Here is a 24,116-nt window from a genome sequence, read left to right on the forward strand (position 1 = left end):
CAAGCTTTGTAATTCTAGACTAACTTCAATAACTGTTTTTGGAAAGCCAGTAAAGCTAGAGGATAATACTTTCTACCCTGGAAGGAAAAGGAAGTACTCGTAGAAACACTGGCAATGATAACCTCGACACTCACTAAAATGTCAACTTTGAACTTGTCCAGGAATTTTCCAGTTAATCCTAACTCAGAGGCAGCAGCTTCAGTGAAACACACAAAACACAAAATAAACAGGAGCAGAGAGGAAATGCTCATCTGACTCCAGTGAAATACCAGCACTGTGGAGGGTTGGGAGTCACACAGCTGGCACAATGTCAGAAATGGCTCAAGCCATATTTAGGAAGACAAAGAGCACCTGCCCTCTGATCTGAATCTTATGAATGGGCAGTCAGGCCACACAGCAAACATTCCTGTTACCAAAAGTGTTCCAAAGAAAGAAGGCATACGGGATGAAAACACTGTCTAACTGCTGGGTCAGTTACTTAGCAGTATCTGGTTGTTTCTGTTGATTATGTATTGTGTTGCCACTGGTGATGATGTCACTGTCAGAGTAGGAGAGGAAGTAAGACAGGAGGTAAAGGGAGAAGACCGGAAAGGAGGCAGAAGTAGGATGCAGGGACCTATTTTCCTCTGAACACCTCCCTGCCTGAAGGTGGCTCCCTTAAGACTTGAAGCAAGAACACTTCAAGGACCTGGAAGGAAACAAACCGAGGAGTCCCAGGAAGCTGCTCAGCTTAGAAGCGTCACTGGCCTTGTTCCATGTCACAGTAACAATTGCTGGGGACAGGAGGCACTCCAGTCTGGCTGAGTCCCTTGCAAAACCACAACTGGCATCGTCTCGGAAGCTCTTAATCTCACAACTCTCCTGCATCCCAGCTTGCCCTCAACCTGGTCTCTGCAGGGTGGGTGCCTTTCCTCCCAGTCTCCAGAACACCTGCCTGGCTCAGGGTCCTTCTACACAGGCTATTTCCTGACTTCTCACTGGATTCATTTCTACTCGCTCTAGTTTCCCACAATTATTCAGAGACCTTGCCAGTTCATCCTTTCACAGCCCTCCTTTGAAGGGATCGCTGTGATTTACTGCAGTGGTTGGCACACGCTTTACTATCTATACTCTATGCATCAAAGCACAGGCAGTGAGTGTGATACACAGGGTAGGTGAATGACCATTTAACACCTGAGGGATGTCCTACTACTTTTAACATTAAATGACTTCCATATTACTTAATATTTTTATCACTCTGTACTTAGGATTAAGTCTGCAACTTTGATGTTATTTATTAAGATAATTTTCCATCATTCCTAAATTAATCTACAAATATAAACAAAGTTTTCAGTTTCCTTAAAATAGTTTTATAGGTTAATCCTGAAATATGCATTTTTTTACACATTATCATCTGAAATTTGAATGGCTCCACGCAATCAAAGGTTGTAATTTTATGGGTAACTTTTCTTACTTCACAGAATATGAAATAGTATAATTTACAAACACTGGGTCTCAGAAACAATGAAACATGCAGTTCATCCCATTTTTTCACACCAGGAAGAAGTCAGACCTAATTGGTTTCTTTTGTGTCTGAAATGGGAACCCGCCTGCTGGAAGGAAAGCAAGCCTTCTCCACAAGCTTCCGAAGCTTTCTCACAACCCTAACTTGCCTTCCATCCATGGACAGATAGGGCTTCAGTTCTGTCAAGTATGTATGCTCATGTACACAGTGACCATCTGCCAGAGATTACAAACTCCTTTTTTGACCAAAGCTACTATAATCCGAAAACCTTGACGCCTAGGAACTTCTAATGGCTGGTTAAGCGGGGCAGGTGTGTATGTAAGTGTGTGTGTGTGTGTGTGTGTGTGTGTGTGTGTGTGTGTGTGTGTGTGTGTGTGTGTGTGTGTGTGGGGGGGGGGTACCAGTGCTATTATTGTCTCAAAACGTGCTTGTTTTAGATAAAACAGCCCATGAATTTCAGGCCTTTAAACCTAAAAAGAGTAAACACTAACAGATGGGGGGATCATTTCTCATTTATCTGGGGTACATGTAGTGCCTAAGCATTCATCAGAAGACTTTTTATGCTTGACCTAGAACTTTAAAGGTCCGTCAGCCTGATGTTAGGTTTCTAATGGCTCTTTCTACACTGACAGAATACAGCTGCTACACACTAAGTGGAGCCTCTCCCTCCCTTCTTGCAAGAGATCATTTTCATACTTATTATTATTGTTATATTAATAGCTGGGTCTAATCACCTTCAAACCTCATCAGGTCCATAAAGTAGGCCCCTTCCTGGAGCGCCTTACATGCCAGGCATACCCGGTTCTTATTGCATTAAGATGCTTCCCTTCCTAAGTGACACCAACAGTTCACGCCTTTGCAGATAGTACACATACATACATACATACATACATACATACATACATACGCATGCACGCACGCACAAGCACACATACACAAAGACTCATTCACACTTACTTTTCCTTGCCAGGAACAGCCATTCCTATTCTCAAATGCCTTCAGTACAAAATTTCCTTCCACAATTCTATGGTCCCTAGTTAGTCCTTCCTAGCAGGATACATATCCACTGTAATACAATATAAAACTGAGGATCTGTCTAAACTTCTGCCCTCCTCGTGGTACTGGGAGACCTTTTAGTAATGGGCTGCATTTTCACCATTTTCCTATGGGTAGAACCAAGTGTGCTGGGCCTGATACACTGTACCTTTTAGCGACATGATGGGGGGGGGGGTTCCCTAGCTATCACCTTTTCTTCTGTTGTGTACTGAACCCATCCTGTAGTTCATGATTGGCCGGTACAATAATGTGTCTTGGTTCAAAGACACTCTATACTATATGGTATTGTAGATCGTGGATCACTCTCTTTGGGAGTTTGAAAGTAGGGTACATGGAAAGTGTCACTGCACAAATAATGGCATCAAAATAAAGCGAAGTGACACTGTAGATACAGAGACAGAATAAGGGAGAAGACAGAACTCAGGGAGCACACAGCTACTGAAGGAGACGAAATAAGAGTAGGCACAAGGGTTGCACTAGGTCCCTCGGCAGCTATTAAGACAATTATCGATACCCTAATACTGCCCCAAGTGACAAACTGTAACTCTCTCTCCAGGGGCCACACACGTCTCAGTGAGGGAAGCATTTCCTAAGATCCTTTAACCAGCTAAGGCAAGATTTCAATCTTATATATTAAGAGGGTTTTTCATCATTCCTAAATTAATCTACAAGTATAAACCAAAGTATTTCTACTCTAGAATGAAACACTCTAACACACCCTATTCCCTGAAAAAATCCCAAAGAGCCTGACGAGGACTTCAGCTGTGCACAACAAAGACACATAAGGCTCTCAATAACACACAGACTCCATTAAGAAAAAAAAAGAGGTAGTTAAGTAATTAATTTTAGCTTGGAAATACTATGCTAACTACTAACACGGAGAGACCCCTGAATGGCTTTATGGTAGCAGAAAGGGCTAAATGTGCGCTAGGGAGTTGCCTCAGTTGCTAAGGGCACTAGTCCAATTTTGTGAGCCAAGTTCTGGGTCATAACTCTGCAATCCCAGCACCTGGGGGGCTGAAGCAGGAAGATTCCAAACTCTAGGCTAGCCTGGGCTACATTAATTACACTATCTCTTTTTGTGGCAACCATTTTACTACCAGAATTAAGGAAGTGTGTTAATTCTGTTCACTGTTAGAGTGCATAACAGAAGTTATAATGTCCAAACCAAAGCTTTCTGGCTATGGCTAGCATAGAGAATTAGCACAGATAAACACTTGTTAACAGTGGAGACTCTGGGAAACTTTGGAAAAAGACCTGGGTTACCTGAGACATACAGTGCTCACAGCCACTTGTAGGCCCTCACTCCAGCAGAAATTCATGCATCAAATGCACATAGTGCTGCCATGGAAAGAGGAGAGAAGGGCAAAGGAAGGCCCAGGGAAGGAAACAGTGAGTGCTCAATGAGACCTTCGGGCTGAGAACGAGCACGGCGCAAAGCACTGGCTGCTGCAGCTGAGTTAGGCTCAGTTCTCAGGAGCTGGGACTCACACCGGCCCACTGCACAGCTGAGGAAAGTGGAGGGAGGCAAAGTTCTATGTACACAGTGAAAAAGTCCCTCGCTAAAGTAAAAAACAAAACCAAGAACAAACAAACAAAACATACCCACGAGCGACTTCAGCCTCTTTTCCTCTACAGGTGGCAAAAAGGAATGAGTAGTCACAAGTGTCTGAAATCTACCAAACTAGATGTGAACATGTGCAGACAGGAAAACAAAAACAAAACAAAATCTGAAATTCTATACTTCAATACTGGGACAGTTGTGTGTTTTCTGGACGGACTGTCACCGGCCACAGCTGGCTTTCTCTCCCTGAGCAGGAAGAACCACAGGGAAGGGCAGCCCTATCACCTTTGCCCAATGCAACATTTATCAAGTCTGCACAGGCAGTAATGCTACATAAAATGCTCACACTATCAAATCAAGTTCACGGGAGATTTTATTCTAGGCTATTCAGTAAAACTTGAGAGTGAAAAAACAAACGACTCCTATTTGCCTTACGGAGAAATAAGCTAACCTGCTCCACGTTGGGTGAACTTTGGCACAACAAAAACTGTGACTACTCCTTCTTTTCCTTTCTTCCAGGTACAGTGCCACTGTAGCTCTGGCTACATCTTCCTGCCTCAGCCTCCAGGGGTGCTTGCATTAGAGGTGTGAGTCTTCCTACCCAGCTGACTGGAGTTCTGGATTTTCAAGTGTGTGTAGGCAGGTATCTCCATGGGGGTCAGACGACTCTCTGCGTACAGCAGGCTGGCTGAAGAGCGAACTTCCAGGATTCCTGTCTCTACTCTGCTTCTCACTGTGCTATCCTAGCTGTAAATTAGTCTCTGGGGCCTCCTACTTACAGAGCAAGAGTCTCACCCATCAAACCACTGCTCAGCCATGACTGCTGTTTCTTAATGGGTACATGACTGCGGGTTTACAAGTTTCTTTACTGGTAACCATTGGGGATGGGGTTGTTTCTATTAATATGCAAAAACTTCCTGAGTCTTTTGTGGATAAAAAGAATTCACCTTCAAAAAGCTCATGTTCTGATTAACTACACTGCAATGTGTGACTACTTATACTGTCCCATGGCTACACATTTTTATTATTTATTCATTTTGCATGTATGTGTGATGTATGTTTGTGACTTCTCACACAGCACACTTGTGGAGGTCTGAGGAAAACTTGTGGGTGTAAGCCTGTTTCCTCCAGGATCAAACTCAGGTCATCAGGTGTCACGGACTAGTTCCTATTTAAGAATCATCCGATTTGATTTTAAAATTAAAAGTAATCTTAACTGTGGCTGCAGGGTTTTTGCAATGTAAAACATGGTACAGAAGTGCCAAGGTTATGTGTAACATTAACCAAACACTGCACAGACATACTGCAAAAGCTGGCTCACTAACTGACCCAGGAAATGGTGCTTGGAAGCAGGTTTTCTCCTGCCCTCTGTGCATAAACCACATAGCAACAGAGACCATGACCATCACCTTTAGTCAACACAGACCTGAAGAAATATTGTGTGATGGGCATTGCTCTTGAAACCTGGACCTCCTACCACAGATTAGTAAACAATTTCAAAGCAAACCAGAGGATTCCAAAAAGTCTCCCTACTTCTAAATTAGTCTCTGATGAGATTGTTTGAAAAGCCACCATACACATTCAATAATAGGGATTTACAAGATGTCAGAGAGCTACTACTTAGCATAAGCCATGTTTCAAATTTACTCTATGTACATGTATTCAGGTGCCAGTGTGAACGTGTGTGTATCGGTGCCGACATGTGTGTGCCCTGGTACACATGTGGAAGCTGGCTGTCAACTTTTCAGGAATCAGTTCCACCACCTTGTTTTGAGGCAGGTCTCCTGTTTCTGTCACTTTCCTGTCCTCCAGGCTAGCTGGCCTACAGCTTCTCCTGTCCCCAGCTTCCATTTTGCCAAAGGACTACTGGGATTGGAGATTCAGACAACATTATCTGACTTTTATGTGAATTCCAGGGCCTGAACTCAGGTGGGCAGGGTTTTATGTGCTGATCCATTCCTCTACATCAGTTTTTAAAAGTGAACTGTTCTACATGGCTGCCCCCTTCCCTCCATCCTTGTCAGTCACCTGTGACTTAGTCTATAAAGTTAACTAGATGCCAAGTTTTCTGGAATATTTTTCACATGTATTTACTGTGTGTGCGTACGCTCACACATGCACAGAGATTGAAGAACAACCTGTGGGAACTGGTTCTCTCCTTGCACGTGTGGGTTCAGGCACTGACCCTGGGCTGCCAGGCTTGCTAGCAAACCCTTTACCCACTAAATCATCTTGCTGTTCCCAAGTCTCCCTACAAGGCAACTCAATGACCAAAAGAAACCCACATCTCAATTATGACGTTTTGCTATACTATGTGTCCTTCTACCTTTGTAAAGTATGAGCATGCTGAATAAACTATAAGGGTTCAGTAGGTAAATCATTACCAGTAATTCAACTCAAAGACCATGTAACTTTAGGATCAATTATACAGAATCCTACAAGGGTACATAATTTAGAAATGAAAATTTGATTATGTGAAAAGTTGTTTTAAAAATAAACTATACTTTTGTTGAACTCTGCTCGAGTATTTTATGACCAAAAAGTATCATTCTTGATCACAAATATTCACATGAGTATTCAAGTAAGACTTGGAAAAAACTGCCTTGAAGCAAAAGTAAATCTTGCAAAACTAGCACACAGACATTTAGCCCCCAGAGCTGCTGACACACTTACGGTAAAGCAACAGGTGGTCATGGTTACAGATAACCATCACCAAACTCACAAGCTCTAGTCCCTGTGGCTTAAACGAAATAAAGGCAGAAAACAATGGAGCGCAAGCATTTTCCAAATGATCTCTTGCTTAGCAGGCCAAGAAAGAAACATCATAATACTGCAAAAGTTAGGCTACAGTGATTCCTAGGCATCCCCAAGAATTCCAGATGTGGAGCTGAAGATTTTAGCCAAACCCACCAAATTCTAGTTACTCAAATGTAGTATAAGCCTGTCTAAGCTATGAAATTGGTGACGTCACTGAAATGTCACATGCTGTTCCTACAAGTGGGAAAATATTTTTCTGAATGTTACTGAATATGACAATCAATAAATTTATAAGAATGAAAATACAACAAGTGCCCTTTGTCAAGTTATGGGGACAGTTATGTACACTGAAAAATAAACATCAAAATGCAACAGAAATTAAGGCTTGCTAGGAGGAAAAGACAATTCAGACAAATTAAACAGGCACCAGCAATGGGAGTGGGGGTGACCAGGCACCTTCATTATTGAAACCGAAAAGCGTAAGAAATGCCAAGGAGTAAGACAGAGCAGTTACCAATGAAGTGAGTCGGTCAGGGAGCAACCAGCCTGGACAACAGGCGATGCAAGATGAGCTTTTTAAAGGCAGCTGTGGAGGACAAGTGGGCGGGGGGAGGGGGGAGCAGGGAGCAGATGTGCCTGCTGTCAGGGTAAAACGAGTTCGAACATGTGGACACGAAAGGAAGTGAAACCAGCCAGTGCTGGTCTTCCAGTTCAGTGCAGCCTGCTGCCCGTCAGGAGCTAGAAACTAAAATTTCAGTTTCCAATATTTATGTGGACAGTGGGAAATGGTAGAACTGGACGGAAATATGAGTAGTGCTTTTCATGATTTGTCATTGTATGAAATGTATGAGAACTACAGAGACAGTAAAGCAAGTGTATCTTACGATGATAGACAGACAGAAGGGCTGTAAAGTCACTGGCTGCTCCCGGGACACTTACTACTTAAAGAAAGTTAAATCCTTTCTCACACATCAAAGAAGTCATCTTTGTAACAGTACTTCTAAACGGTTTTCTTCAGGGATTTGGAAGGGCTGTCGGATTTAATGCAAATAATTTCCAGGGTGACCATATTTTCTAAGGGAGCTTATGATCAACACAACTCCATTTCCCACTTGTTCCTTTACAATAAACACATGAGAGCTTGTATTCTTTTGATAGACACTGCTAAAAATTCCAGTGTTTATATTTTTCCTGGCTGAGTCCTTGATACTTGATAATAGACCCTTAGAAACCTAAGGGGGAGAATGGGATGCTGTGAACATCCTTTTCCTTAGTAAGCAAGGAAAAGGATGCTCTTTTACAGTGTTTGGCTATCTATTTCCTCCCAAGAACCCTGCCCCTTTGTGTTGACACATTCAGGGCTGGGAAAGTCTATCAGACGGCAGTGCATACATGATGAGAGCTCACACTTCACCAGAGAAGCAGACTGGATCTCCACTGCTTGTGGTGCAGTTCTCAGCAAGGCTGCTGCTACCTCCCACCAGTGCTCCATTGGGAAGCACTGCCCAGTGACAAGAGGCAGGTAACTGGCAGAGATGGCAGCCTCTCTTTCATTGTTTTGCTTTATATCCAGAAGATCCCAAGTGTGTGGTGTGGAGGTGTGGGCTTTTCTTTGGGACCGTCTCCAAATGTGTGAGCAGCTTTCTGAGAGATCCACTGAGCAAGGCTAGTGCAGATTCCTATCTCCTATTTTAGGGAAAGTGGTTAAATACACAAACATTCTGAAATTAGTAGAGGAGTTCCCACTGAAGTAGAATGCAATGCTCTCTTACAGCCTTAGCTAAAGGGACTTCTTTGCAACCCTGAGGGAGAGCCAGGGCTTCAGTCCTTCCTTCTGGTGGGTGGGAAGGTGTGTTGGCTAGGGTATTCAGAATTAGAAGAATGGTTTCCTGACAAAGCTTTTCCTCTCTATGCTCCTAATGCTAGCAAACCACTCTACTCAGTGAGTGGCACACCTACCCGTGTAAACACTAGGTTAGGCAGAAGAAACAAATGCAAAGGCTATACTGGACAAAGTTCAAGAGAATAGAGAAAAAGACACCAGCTCTGCTGTCCCAGAAATACTGGAAGTACCATAAGGCAGCAGCAGGAGCCATCCATTGTTAACTTACGTATGGAAGATCTAGAAGAGCTACTGAGGTGGTGGTGCCTGAACAGTTATCAGCAGCATGATGGGCAGACAGAATGAGCAAAAGATGAAAAGTACTGAACAGTGTACAAACTACTCAGAAGCCACACCTTCTCAAGAGACAGTATTTTATAATTCCAAGTATCACACATGTACGCAGACCAGGAAATGCTAGCTGAAACAGACACCTGAACTTGTTCACTGCAGGGTATCTCAGAGCCACTAATGAAAACCTAGGTTCATGGCCGGCGGCAAGAAGGCCCACAGCATGGAAATTCTTTTTAGAAGAATGTATCTGATAGGGAGGCGATGCTCATGGGACACACTGCAAGAAATCTGCTCTGGATTTTGCTTAGAGACTCCTATTCCAAGAGCCAATATTCCTTAGAAGCAAAGCCCAGAGAAGAGCCCGATACTAACTGTCTGAAATGTTAACACAGGGCTTAAGTGATCACAAAACTCACTCAGGGAAAAGATTACTTGGTGTGTGCCAGCAGTCTCCAGATCTGAGTATTTGCCTACCACCCATGAAGGATACTGGAACTTGACTCAATCTAATCCCTGGCAGAGCCAGAGTTCATCAGCTACACTAGTCTAATGCATTTATTTTCGGCCAAGGAGTTAGTTGTGGAGTAAACCCACACAAGTTAAAACCTCTCTACTGTTATGAGAAAGCCCCATCATACAGATTCTTTAAAAGAGGCCTCAAGAGTGTTCTCTTTTCACTGTAATAGACCCTGGGGTTCTGACAAAACACAGCATGAGTGCATCTTCAGCACACACAGCTGAGCCACTGTTAGTGACTGACCTACCATGTCAGAGGATAGTCAACATCAGGCCCTGGAGAGGACTTCAGGCTAGCACAGCTGAAGGAGGTGACGGTGACAGCTGGAGAGGTAGTAATCTCCAGAAAAGGAATAAAGAACAGGCCACATTCGCTCACCAACTTACACTCAGGACACGTGGCAGCCTTATCAGGTGCAGTGTTATGAGGTGACTAATTAGAGGTACCAATGGGACAACAGCCACCAAATCCAGACAAACTGGGGGAGTTTCCATCAAAGAGACACCACTTGACAAGCTGGACTCAGTGAGACAATTTATACACACATTATTCATACATGCACCAAACCTCAGGAGGCTTCGGAGTGCAAAGCATGTTCCTAGGATGGTGTGGACAAGGTCAGACATCAGCTCAGTGACCAGGGGTGTGAGCTCTGAGCCAGGCTTCCTGGGGTCAACTCAAGGTCAGATCTTCCTAGCTATGTAGCTGAGGTCCAAGTTATTCAACACTTCTACTCCCCAATTTCCTCACTGTAAAGTGGGGCTAACGACACCAACCATACAAGGGGGGTCCAGAGCATGGACTGTGTGCATAGTACTTAGGAGGAAGCTAGCTTCCATTCCTCCCTGTTAATCCTTGTGTACAATGGAGACAGTGGAGTGCCTGTAACTATGACTACTGCTACTATTGTTAATGCTATCCTTAAGAGACCTCAGTCCCAGGTGCTGCTCCAGGTGTTCATATTCAGTGGCTCCAGGCCTGAGCACAGCTATGGGTAAGATTCATGTCACTGAGGACAGACTTTTACAGAAAGATTAAACAGTCTAGGGAACACCCAGCTTTGCTGGGATCACAGACATGTGTCACACACCTGGTTTTGCTGGGATCACAGACATGTGCTACACACCTGGCTTTGCTGGGATCACAGGCATGTGCCACACACCTGGTTTATGGTAGCCTTTTGAGGGCTAATCTGAGTGCATAACTATTGTCATAACCAGGTATTTTATATTGTTAAAACTGTCTTCTTAGGACTATTGCTATTCAGCCAGTAAATATTCATTACTTAGACATCTATCGCTTCAAGATACACCTAAAGCACGAAAACCAACAAAGTCTTGTGAATAATAACATTCAGTTTTCTGGACACAAAGATGACATATTTGACTTAGACACAGAAACATTTTATATTAAGCTCTAATATCTGATAGTTGCAGTGTTTTAAAATATTTTTTGTATGTATGAGTGTTTCCATGTTTGTCTCTGTATCATGTGTGCACTGTCCATGGAGGCCTGAAGAGGGCGTCAGATCCTCAGAACTGGAGTTACAAATGGATGGGGCCACCATGTGGGTGCTGAGAACCAAACCCAGGTCTTCTGCAAGAGCAAAAGTGCTCTTTACTGCTGAGCCACCACTCCAGTCCCTATACTTATATCAATCAGTTCATGATATTAATACATTCATGAATTACACAACACAAATGAACACACCATCATGTACAAACCCATTTGGCATGTAGTTTACATATCCCCAAAGAGTCATCTTATACTTGCATAATCCAGCAAAGCAGAAAAAGCTAAGATAAATGCCTAGTAACTGATAAAGCCATGCTACCAAAAGTGTATCAACAGACTAAAAGCAGTGGCTACAAAATTGTGAACTAACAAGCCTTAGGTCTGAGGCTGAGTGTTTGCTGGTGTTCATGTCCTTGACATCTCATGAGAGAACACACTGTTGTTAAAGGACTAATAATGGAAAAGCCCCACGAGGATCTTTGGATCTGTGACTGGCTCTCATCAGTCCTTCCAGTAACCTGTAAGCTGAGATCAGTGGCCCCTTCCCCTGAGAATGCAGCCTCCTAATAGATCTTGACCCAGGCCATATGCTCTTCACTCTCTGCTATTCACTCTTCTTCCTATCATGACACAAGACAAAGACCTGAGCTCGTTAGTACATTACAACGATGGCAAAGCTTTGAAACTTGCCAAGTGTGGGTGGTCTCTGGAGGGTCCTGGCTGATGTAGACCCTCTACTGCAAGACGGACTCGCTAGAATCAACTGCCATGGCTAGAAAACATCACGGGAAGGGGAGGGGTTCAAGAGAAACAACACTGTACTCAGCAGGGGGCGCTCTTTCCTTACAAATATAATTGAAGCAATTATTAATAGCTAAGGTACCTGCCCACAAATCCCTGTTTTCAATCTGACATCCTGCTCCAAACACAGCCGAAGTCACTGTCTTCCTAAATAATATCTTCCTCACCTCACTGGAATCCTGAAGCCATTCATAAACGTCAGCTTTTCACCTTAGCAAAAGCCGTAAGAACAAACTGCTTCCATTCTACACTCACAACTGTCGGGTGCTTCAAAACCTCCCCTCATAACCATTTTCATTTTAAATACAGGTGGACATTGAGGGGGAATGAGACAGAAACCATTATTCCCAGCAAGCAAACAGAGCGACTCTTTCATAAGTATTATCAATCATTCCTTTTATCAAGGATAAAACTCCATTAACTATCATTTAGGCTGATGACGGACTATGGTTATAAGCCTTGAAACTTTCAAATTGAAACACGAAAACCACTTGACAGTGGGTAAAACTCGAGTTTACTTAGCACTAAGGAAGAGAGAACAAAAGAAAAACCCTGCAATTTGCTTTGCTCTTCCTAGGTATGTACACTGGTCTTTTAAAAAATTATTTTTAATTTTTTTTGTTAGAATTATTCATTTTATGTGAGTGCTTGCCTGCATGCTCATCTGTGCACTGTAAAGTGTGCTAGGAACCTGAGGAGGCCAGAAGAGGGTTTTGGAGTTACTGCAACCAGGACTGCAGCAAATCAAATCTGGGTTCTCTGTAAGAGCCACAGCGCTCCTAACTGATGAGCCACCTCTCCAGTCCCTCCAACCTTGGCCCTGGTCTTTTTTTTAACAGCCTATAGGGTCACATTTCACAGGCCCTAGGGTCACCCCATTACTTGGAGAAACTGTCCCAGATGCCACCTCCAGCTCCCCTGCTAGTCACAGTCCCTGTAATACAGTGAAGAGAACCTTCCTCAGGCCCATTCAGCACACAGCACCATTCACCTGCCCTAGCATCAGACTATGAATGAGATCCTTGAGGGCAGAAGTGGGTCTCAACTTTATTATCCTTGTCTTGGTAGAAAGACTGGCACAAGGAAGGACGAGGTAAATACAAGCTGAACAGACAGTGGGCTGCTCTTTCTCCTCTGGCAAGATCTGTCTTACTCATCTTTCAGTCTACAAGATAGCCCTGGGATCTGCACATGCTATGAGCAAGCAATGCCCTTTCAACAGGAGCCTCAAACCAAAAGATCCCCAATAGCAAAAAGCTTCTCTGAGGCCTCTGGGTAAGCATCTGCCATGCACTCTCAGAGGGGCACTGCATGAAGAGGAGAGTTCAGACACTAGCCCTGGTTTAAAAAGAGAGTTCATCCCTAGCAAAATACCAAGTCATGATCAGGTAAAGAAGCCACTGTGAGTCTAGATAATTTGTCCTCAGTGAGAAGGGCTTTCCAGTGCTTGAAACTTTCCCTTGTAATTTAGTTAACTTGATTTTCCTGAGGTTAGTGAGAAACCAAAGTCTTGAGGAAAATCTCAAGGTTTTGTGTCTAGGAGGGAGGGGGTGGAAGCCCTGAGCTGTGCCTTGTAAGGCACATAACCTGGGAGGCAAAAGGGAACTAAGCCAGTCAGGGAGTGATGTGTGTGTGTGTGTGTCTGTGTGTGCGTGCGCCTGCGCACACACCAGAACTGGGGATCTTCCCCCAGACACAGGGGAAGAAAGGGCTGGCAGGAAGCATCTGAATTCAAAGTGTAAGAACCAAGACACTGAGTTGTGTTGTTTGTATATAGTAACTGTATGGTGAATTTCATTATGACATTTTCATACATGTGTGTAACATACTTTGATCATCCACCACCATTACCATCTTGACACCTCATCCCACTAGCCCCCTTCTTATCAAATAGCCCTCTTTCTACTCTGAGGCCCATATATATATATATGTATATATATTAATTATATATAAATAATATATTAATGAAATGTTTGTCTGGCTTATTTTGCTTAACACAATGATTTGCACTTCTGTCCATTTTGCTGTACATAACATGGCTTTTTTTTTCTGAATAAAACTGCCTTGTATATACTCACACCACATTTTCTTTGTGTATTCATCTGCAATGGACACCTAGGCTGGTTCTATGCCTTGCAGAGTGTGCAGGCATTGTTGCTGTATGGAGACTTTAGACTCCTTAGGAATCTACCCATGAGTGGTATAACTAGATCGCACAGAAGTCTACTTGTGTTTTTCTAAGTACCTTCCACAGGGACCACTCAACATTCCTAGTAGCAGAGTAGGAGGGTCACCACCAACCTCATTAGCAGTTGCCTGTTTTCCAGACGACAGGAATCTCAGTGCCGTTTTTCCTTTTGAGTTTCTATGATAGTGTCTTATGTAGCTGAGGCTGGTCTTTAACTCTTTATGTAACTGATGAACTCAGGCTCCTAATCCTCCTCTCCTTGCAATCTCCCCAATGCTGTTCAACACTTTTATTTGTTGGTCACTTGGACTTCTTTTGAGAACTGTCTATTTATTTGTTAAACTATTGACTGGGTTATTTATTTTTTTCTTTTGGGTTTTTTGAGACAGGGTTCCTCTGTAGCTTTGGAGCCTATCTTGGATCTTGCTTTGTAGATCAGTCTGGCCTTGAACTCACAAAGATCCACCTGTCTCTGCCTCCCAAGTGCTGGGTTTAAAGGTGTGTGACACCACCGCTCGGCTTTGACTGGGTTATTTGTAAGGATTTTAGTTCTCTGTATGTTTTAGATATCAATTCCATCGGATGAGTGGCTGGTAAGCATGCATATAGCAGCTTTTAAATTCATGCAGTCATTTCCTGAGCCACTGCATATTTTTTCAGAAAGTCCTAAAAAAAAAAAAAAGTCCTTGTCTATGCTTCTATCTCAAAGTAATTAAGTCCCATGTTAAGATCTCTGATTTACTCTGGACTGATTTTGTGCAGGATGAAAGACAGGGAACTAGTTTCATTCTTCTGTGTGTGGGTTATACAGTTTTCTCAGCACCATTCAGAAAAAGCCATCATTTCCCATGAATGAATGAATGAATGAATGACAACACTCAGGAACTTGCACCTGCAGGTTTTTTTTCCTGGCCCTCTCTTCTATTCTGTGGACACATGCCAGGTTGTTTCGTTTTGCTATTATAACAGTGGCACTTTTATTTCCAATTTTCAACTTTATTCCAAGATTTGCAAGATGTGCAGGTACACAGCAAAAGTTTAAGTAAGAAAGTATGTGACTAAACTACACAATTCAAATGAATCGAAGCCACAAAACTCAATTTTGCTCACTATTTCCAAGTACGATCTGTAAGACAGACTGCACTCTGGAGCTGGGAGTGTAATTCAATGGTGCAACCCTTACCTAGCAAACACTACAAAAGAAACCAAAACAAGAGTAGGAATGAACTGGTTGTGATCCCAGCACAAGTAGGAGGATACATTGGGGCAAGCCATGGCTATTTAGCAGAATTGTGTTTGAAAACAAAACAATCAAATAAAACTTTCACATCTTATTAGCTGTGGCCTTACACTGTGCACCCGAGGAAGCTATCCATGTACAAGAGTGAACTGTAGATAGCACTTTTATGTAAGTCTCAAACTTTAGAATCTCCTCATTTTTTTGAGTACTCACACTACCCACTAGCTGCTGCCCCACCTCTGCTTCTAAGATAGCAAAGTTTGATTGTTACCAGACACAGACATGCTGAGCAAGCTGGACTGTGGACAGACACAACTGTACAAGGTAATTTAAAAGGAAAACTGGATGGCAGAACAATGGACTGAAGTGTTAAAGGACGAATTTACAACATTCTAATACAAGTCCCAAAAAAACAAGGAAGGGAAGTCATGTGACCAGACCACACTAATGGGTTGGAGCAGACTCAGCATCACTTCCATTTGGGTGTAATGTCTGTGAGGCAGCGACCTGTGTTTTGTCACTGCTGTATTCCTAGTGTTTGGCACAGTCAATTCTTGATGAATCTGCTACCAGTGTTTTGTTACACCGTGAACTATAATAATTTAAACATACTTCATGTCATTATTGTAGCAAACTAGCTTCCTATTAACTTCCAGTCAAGTCCCTCCTAAACTTGCTCCTTGAGAAATATGTTTCAGAAAAGCATGCTTACTACTTAAAACTCTTTGCTACAAAAACCTGTGAAAATGCTTAGTCTTTGCAAACCACCTGGCTTCACATTCACACCTCTCCAGCCCCCCTCCTCCCCAGGCTTGCCTAGAGCTAGCCTGTGCTTCCAGCTACCTCCTGACCCACACTCAAGTACAGTAGCTACCTCTCCATCACTCCACTCAGCTGCTCTATCTTGGCACAGTCACTGGCACCCTCTGTGGCCCTCATCTGGCCAAGCATCTGCTATTTGGAAAAGTCCTCTTTCTTGCATCTCCTGTGTCCCTCACTTGGCAATGTCCCAGTTCCTCTGCAGGTCTCCCCTGCTCTCTTCCAGGTAATACTGGCCTTAGGAAACAACCAGATGTAACATTCCCTGCTGCCCTCTCAGAAATTCGGACATGAACCTGGACCTACCCATCAATGAACTACAATTGTCATTAGGGACCATACATTAATTTCTCCATAATCAGTGCTTTGTGTCAGTCATGTTCTTAGCTAAGGTAACATGAGAGGGAAACACAGTCCTGAAGGTAAATTACTGAGTGTATCCAGACAGGAGATCAACTTTACACAAGTTCTTTTCGTCTAGGCATCCTCAGACCTAGCATGCCCGGGAGACATGGCCTCCCAGGGGAGCACACAGCCATCCCTTGATTTTCTTCAAGAACTCTCTGTGAGACTCGCTCCCAGGAATCAGAAAGCAGCTAGAGAGCTAAGCTTCACACCGAGAAGACCTCCCAAACACCAGCTTTGGCTTGGGGATGGCTTAGTTTCTCGAATAGTGGCATCCACACAGCAAACTGTGCCAGTCATGCACTGAGTTAAAGCGCCAATATACACGACTTATGGGGTGGCAAACACATGTTCAGTGCTGAAGTAAACAAGACACTGGGTAATGTGAGAGACACAGTTAAGGGCAAAGACCTTCCCCAAGACTTCATTTTATCTGGGCGCTGTCTCAGTAGTTAAACTCAAAAGCAATCGCCTTTGTTGGGACAGCAGATGACTGAATTCTCGAAGAGCCATTAAGTTCTTTTACTTATCAAAGATGCCCACCGAGCATAAAATAAAGGTCCCACAATTGGCAGGCATGCATTTGTTAAACTTACTTCACCAGTGAGACAAATATCACTAAGAGAATAAATGATCTGAACTCTATTTAGGCAGAACTTTATGCTAGATGCTGGTCTTCAGTCAAACTAGTTAAGAGATGGGACCAATAGTTATAACATACCAAAAGAGAAAAAAAAAACTGGTCTGAAATGAGTTTAAAAAATAATAATTGCTTTCTTCCAGCATTCTCAAGACCTATTAATACGGAGCCTATGCTATGCTAGCGCTAGTTCATTAAGAAGTGACTTCCCACATGCCTGAGGAAGCAGAGGAAGCTCCAGGGAGTGTGCACAGTTCACTGGGCAAGAGGCAAGGTTCAGGCCTGGAACTGTCCCTCTTTCCCTTCCCACCTAATGTCCCGAATTATTCCCATCTGTGAAACAAGAATTATTCCCCCATGACAACCAACATTTGGGCAAGCTCTCAGAGCGAGGTAAAGTGCTCCACAGGTGCTAACAATTACTTTTAATGAAGGAATACACCCACACATCTCTCATTCTGCTGGCAAAACAAAACAAAATCCAAAAAGCAGTGAGTGTCTAATAAGGAAATTTAACCACATTTGGAGTCTAGTCTCTTGTCACAATGAACATACTTAAACCTAAAATCTGTGTTTGGTTTTCCAAGAATTGTAATGGTATAGCATGTGTGTGGGTGTGGGAGCCATCAGCCTATGTGGAAGTCAGAGGACAACCTCTTGTGTCCTCACCTTCCACCTTAAAACTGGGTCTCTCTTTTGTTGTCACTGCAGAAATCAGGTTAGGAGGCCCAGAGCTTCTGGGGATCATTTCTTCTCTCAATATCTAATCCCCTAGAAAATGGGTTTTGAAGTTCACTGGCTCTGGGGACTGAGCCCCACCTTGCTGCTCTCTATTTCCTGCTCTAGCCTAAAAAGGAATGCCAATGGCTGCTTTGGTACCCAAGCTTGTGCACACTCCTGCTTCCATTCCCACAGCCTGGAGTGTACACACTCCCGCTTCCATACCCACAGCCTGGAGTGTACACACTCCTGCTTCCATTCCCACAGCCTGGAGTGTACACACTCCTGCTTCCATTCCCACAGCCTGGAGTGTACACACTCCTGCTTCCATTCCCACAGCCTGGAGTGTACACACTCCTGCTTCCATTCCCACAGCCTGGAGTGCACACACTCCCGCTTCCATTCCCACAGCCTGGAGTGCACACACTCCCGCTTCCATTCCCACAGCCTGGAGTGCACACACTCCCGCTTCCATTCCCACAGCCTGGAGTGTACACACTCCTGCTTCCATTCCCACAGCCTGGAGTGTACACACTCCTGCTTCCATTCCCACAGCCTGGAGTGTACACACTCCTGCTTCCATTCCCACAGCCTGGAGTGTACACACTCCTGCTTCCATTCCCACAGCCTGGAGTGCACACACTCCCGCTTCCATTCCCACAGCCTGGAGTGCACACACTCCCGCTTCCATTCCCACAGCCTGGAGTGCACACACTCCCGCTTCCATTCCCACAGCCTGGAGTGTACACACTCCCGCTTCCATACCCACAGCCTGGAGTGTACACACTCCTGCTTCCATTCCCACAGTCGAGTGCACACACTCCTGCGTCTGTACTCAACGCTGCATGTACACTCCTGTGAGAGCTGCTCAGTACCCTTCTGAGCAAGGCTTGTTTTTGAGGACAGTTACAGGGTATCTGAACTCTCCTTCTGGGGAGGCCACCCGGCTTCAGTTGAAGTCCTGCAGCCCAGGCCTCTGCTATGCAAGACCTGAAGTGTATCTACACAACCTCAGTTGGCAGATTTTAAGAAAGATTCTAAAATGCTACTGTTGCTGGAGGCAGTGAAAGCCATAGGAGCTAGAGTGCTGCTGATAAGACAGGTCCCCAGCTCCCACCCCAGGTAGGAATCCTAGGTGACAGAAGCCTGTTTGTGAGAGCTGCCAGACTCTGCCATTGCAGACCACAGTCTCTGAACTCCAAGTTCACAGTGAACCAAATAAATAGCAAGACCAGTAGAAGGCCAAGTTAGAATAGCAAGTGATGAGGTTTTAAGACAATTTTAGTTATTTAAGGAAAGTATTATATACAAAAAGATTCCAACTAGTGTGGCTGCCTAAGTATGAGGGAAAAGAATGAATCGACATTTAAAGCAGGTTCCTAAACTGAAATCCTTAAAAGTCACACAAATGCTGTCATCAATGCTTTTTTATCAATGCATAAAAAATTCCTAAATTAGCATTACAAAAATTCTGGTCATTATAAAATTAGTTCATGTTCTCTGAATACACACACAAAAAGAAATAGCTGGGACAGAGGGAACACAAAGCATAAAGGCAGAATTTAAGATAGGTAACCCTAAACATTAAAGACAAAACCAAAAAAGCCTGTAACACGGCATAAATGCTAAATCACACAGTGTTTGAAAAAATGGGATCTATTTTAAATAGCACACTGAGAAAACAAAGGGAAACAAGAGTGCATGGACATACTGCACACCTTGGCGCTTCAGACAGCTTGGCATAAAGACCCTGTGGTAGCACACTGCAGAGCAGCATGGGGGCCGGTGGGGAACAATCTTTCAAAAATAGTAAGGGGAAATGAATTTTTAACAAGATGATCACTATGTACACAAATGGCCTTTGCTAAAACAAGAGTAGCTGAAAGGTAACCTTGAGGGAGTTCTTCCTTCCGTCCCATGGGAGCAAGGGTTAAACAAGCCTTCAAGATCATGTGTGGTGGCATCAAACACAGAGAATGAGAAACTTGGAAATAAATCTCATCTCACTATCATCGACTCCCACTGTGAACTCCATTTGGAGTTGAGAAATATGAAGGAATGGCTTTCATTGCCAGGAGCCTGACAGCACTCGGTGGCTGATGGGTCTGGCTCCCCGCTCCGCAATCCCTCCTTTGAGTTTGCTGACCCACTTCCTGGTGCACTGTGGTTACCTGTCCAGCTACAAAGGCTTTTTATTTTGTTCACAGCACTGAGACCCAAGGATCAGTCAGTGGAGGAAAACCCAAGCAGAGAATTCTATCTAGCTCTCCAGCTGACCAGGGTCAGGGACCTTGTCCTCAGCTTGGTCTCTGAGCCCCATCTTCACCCTATTCCATTCAGGCGGGGCTGCCTGACCTATACCTGGCACGTTCTAATCATCAATGACCAAGGACTTCTGGGCCTCTGTACTTCCCATCCACTCAGTCTGTGAAAGCCCCTTGCGAGTGTCCCACTCTTCGGTACTTAGCACCACCCTGCACTTCCCAGCTTCTCCCAACACCCCACCCCGTGCCAGGCTGATGACAGCAACACACCCTTGGATAGGGAAAACAAGGGACAGCTGACAGCCAGAGAGACATCCTCTGAACTGTGTCCCCAGGACCTTGATATCTGGCTCACAGAAGGTATGGTGTCCTCTGTCAGGAGTGGTGACAGGACTAACACAGGTCACTTACCCTAGCATACTCACTACTCTTCCGTTTCTCTAAGAACACCATTCCCAGTCCCTGGTGAGGGGCTGTGGGGGCTTGACAGCTGATACAAACCTGCCACAGACGGGTTCATGATTAATCAAGCTCTCTGCCTGAAGCATTTGCTCGTATTTGTCTGACCCGTGATGGCCTTGGATTAGTCTCAAGGGCAGTCTCGGCTTGGTACCAACATTTTTCCCCTGCCACTGCACGTCTGAAATTTTAACACCAATCAGTTAGAACATTTGATTCATTTTACAACAATGAATGCCTCAGACACTCTCTTTGTAAATACTGTTGTGCTCAAAGTCATGGTCACGGATACAATGATAAAGAGAAAACTACAAAGCTTTAAAAATAGTGAAAATAGAGAAGTTTTAAATCAAAGAGTTCAGCAGTTTTTACAGCACAGTACTGACTTCCACAAATAGACACATTTATTTTTAGTAGAATACCAATAATTCTTTATTTCAAAGAGAACACCCACACACAACCTACCTACCTACCTAACTAACTAACTGAGGAAACAGACAAGGCATTCCAGACAAGAGTACTCCACATAGTGGAAAGAACAAGGGGGTATTCAATGGTGAGCATGGGAGGGAGCAGGTGTTCGGTGGGTAGGGATCTGGAACGCCAAGAGATGAGAAGAGGCTGCCTCCCAGGGCATCTACACTGCATCACCAAGTTTGGGTGTCATTTTCAGGATGGAGACAAGTCTGACGGGTCAGCCCCTGGGTAGATGAAGTTGATGGTGTGGAAGACAGAATGAAAGCAGAGCAATTAGGGAGATGGTGGCAGCATTTCCCCAGGAAGGAACCTCATAGGCCAAAGAGACTCTGTGAGGACAAAAGGGCTGGGGGAACAAAGCTCAGGACTGACAGAGGACTTGGAATTCATGACAGAACCATCCTCCTATCTCGGGGAGCTACCCAGGTGACAGCTGGATGCAGAGTGCCATCCCCAAAGCCAAGACATTTCAGACACCAAAACACCATAGAGGATGAGTCAGCATAATGTCCTTGTTTCTGGGCAACGGCTGGCTTTCATTTTGTCTTTCACAAGATATTGTAAAATTTGGTGATTTAGGAATGTAGAACTCACACCTCACCCTTACCCAAGCAAGAAAAGATCTGAAATATATGTCGTTGGGAATTTTCAACTGTGTTGAAAATTTAACAGATGGTAAAGGTAAACAGTTTTTCTTACCCAATAAACAGTGCTGAGACATTTAGCCAGCCATCTGAAGAAAATGATGCTACCTCTTAAAACAAGTCACCTCTTAAACTTCAGGTGGGTCTGAGATTTAGTTTTTTTTTAAAACCAATAAAATATTAATAGAATAATATTAATCATTTATATTGCATTTACAGTTTACCAAGCACTTTTTAAAAGAGTCACATGAATGTAATTCTTCCAGCCTTCCTAACAACTCTGAAGAAGATTCAATCTATAGTTTACAGTTGAGGAAAATGAAATATGAAGTAGTCAACAACTTTCCAACTACAATGCCCGACCTGCACACAGCTTTTGAGACCTGGAAGGCCTTTCTATGACCTGAACATAGAAGGAAGAACTGAAATATGAAAACAAGAACGTAATGATTCTTAGTGGGAAAATACTATAATCAACTTTTAGTCATAATACAAAACAAGAAAACTGCAACAAACGTCAGGGATAATATTACTAACACACAAAGAGTGCTTAGAAATCAAGAAGAAAAGTAATTTTCTTCCATGTGTGAAAAGAAACACAAAAGCAGCATGAAACCGTCTAGAAATGCAAGATGGACACTCATACTAAAAATCCAAGACATGAAAATTAAAGTGAGACATTTCTTTCGTCCACCAGGTTGACAAAGACAGAAGATGAAAAACAATTGTGATAATATACAATATTGATAAGGCTGGAAAAATGGGCTCTGTCACTGTGATGGGAATGTAAACTGGCACAATGTTTTTACAGGGCAATTGGCCACATTATTACATTTTTAAATACATATTACTTTTGACTGAGTAATTTATGCACAGTATAGTCATTTTATGAAGCTAAGGGCACAAATATATAAACATATATATACTTATCTGTATATATATTTAATTATTAAATTTATATGGTAAGTCACCAAAGCTTAATATAACAACTCAAAACAATATAAATGTCTAAAGATAATAAAACTGTCCAATCAGCAAAACATTATTCGATACTATAATGTAGTCCTTAATAAACAGTTATGTTTACTAAAAGTTAGCAAAATACTGCCAAGGAAACGAGGCAACTTCTACAGTGCTGTGTATAGCAAGATCCCATTTTGTCATTTTATTGATGAAGTTTACTTCTGTCAATGGTGACTAGTACTGAGATCTGGAAAGATGACAAATGCCACTGGATCTTCACTCTAATATAAACAGCAGGGAGGTGCCAGAATACTAAACAATAAAACAGTATTGCCAAAATTCAAAGTAAAATTAGATGAAGACACAGAAATTCAGCCAGGTGTGGGAGCACAGCAAGCTAGCTCAAGGCTGACAGGCTGTACACTGGGTTTAAAGTGAACCTGAGCTATCTAAGAAGACCCTATGCTAATGACCTTCCCCACAAGGACACAAAACCTCTTTCAAGCATATTACTAAGGTGGGATCCGGCTCAGTGGGAGAGCCCTTGGATAGCATGTAGGAGACTTTGTGTTCAATTGCCAACACTATATAAAAGAAGAGAATGTCCATACTGATCGGCAGATTTTTTCTATCTGTCCGTCCATGTGCTTTTCTTTGCACAGCCTCTGAGCACGCCAAGCACACTTTGACTGAGCCACCTCCCCATCCTGTGACATCTTTTTAAAAACCTAAGTTCCAATAAAAAAAGCACCAATTGAAATGATGAAAACCAGTAAAATATTTTTAGGAGGGAAAAGAGTAGAAACAGAATACTATTGTACAACGCAAACACAATTAATGTTTTGCTGACCCAAAACCTTCAGTGATTTACACAATTTGGTCAATGCTGGGAAGCTGCAGCTGACTGCTTGACCCTTGGAAATCTAGGGAAAAGGTCAGGATATACTGGTGGCAGCTTAATGCTTATTATTGTTTCAAATAAATTGCAGGGTTTAAAATGACACAGATGAACAAATAAAACAGAGGTTTTCTCACACGGAGGACCCACAAGGTGTTTCTAACGAGCAGCATCCTCTTCTATGTAATTCTAAAGTGCACTTCATTTCCTCACCATCTAGACTGCAGGCAGAGCTGCAGCTTCCAGACAGTCAAGAGAGGCTTACCCCGAGGCATTAAAACACTTTCTATAAATATGAGAAAACTTCCTTAATACATGTTACAGGCTCCGAGATGACCGAAAGATGACAACTTTAAATAAGAAGCCACATTTACTTATTTATAAATCAATGTGATTTTATACCTAGATTCCATTCATTTTACAGGTCAGGAAATACTGATGCCCCAAATAATGATGCTGAATGGTGGGGTGCTATGATCTAACAAACGCCCGTCTATCCAGGAGGAGTT

At 43.2% G+C, this 24,116-nt stretch overlaps 1 protein-coding gene across 1 annotated transcript in view; it reads right to left on the minus strand.

Annotated features, from left to right (window-relative positions):
• The window catches only part of Map3k1 (mitogen-activated protein kinase kinase kinase 1), a gene marked incomplete at its 5' end in the record, with an annotated part of 61,100 nt that overhangs the window by 29,083 nt on the left and 7,901 nt on the right, over nt 1-24,116 (minus strand).

Source organism: Cricetulus griseus, chromosome 2, assembly GCF_003668045.3.
Source record: "Cricetulus griseus strain 17A/GY chromosome 2, alternate assembly CriGri-PICRH-1.0, whole genome shotgun sequence".
In the NCBI taxonomy this organism is placed as follows: Eukaryota; Metazoa; Chordata; class Mammalia; order Rodentia; family Cricetidae; genus Cricetulus; species Cricetulus griseus.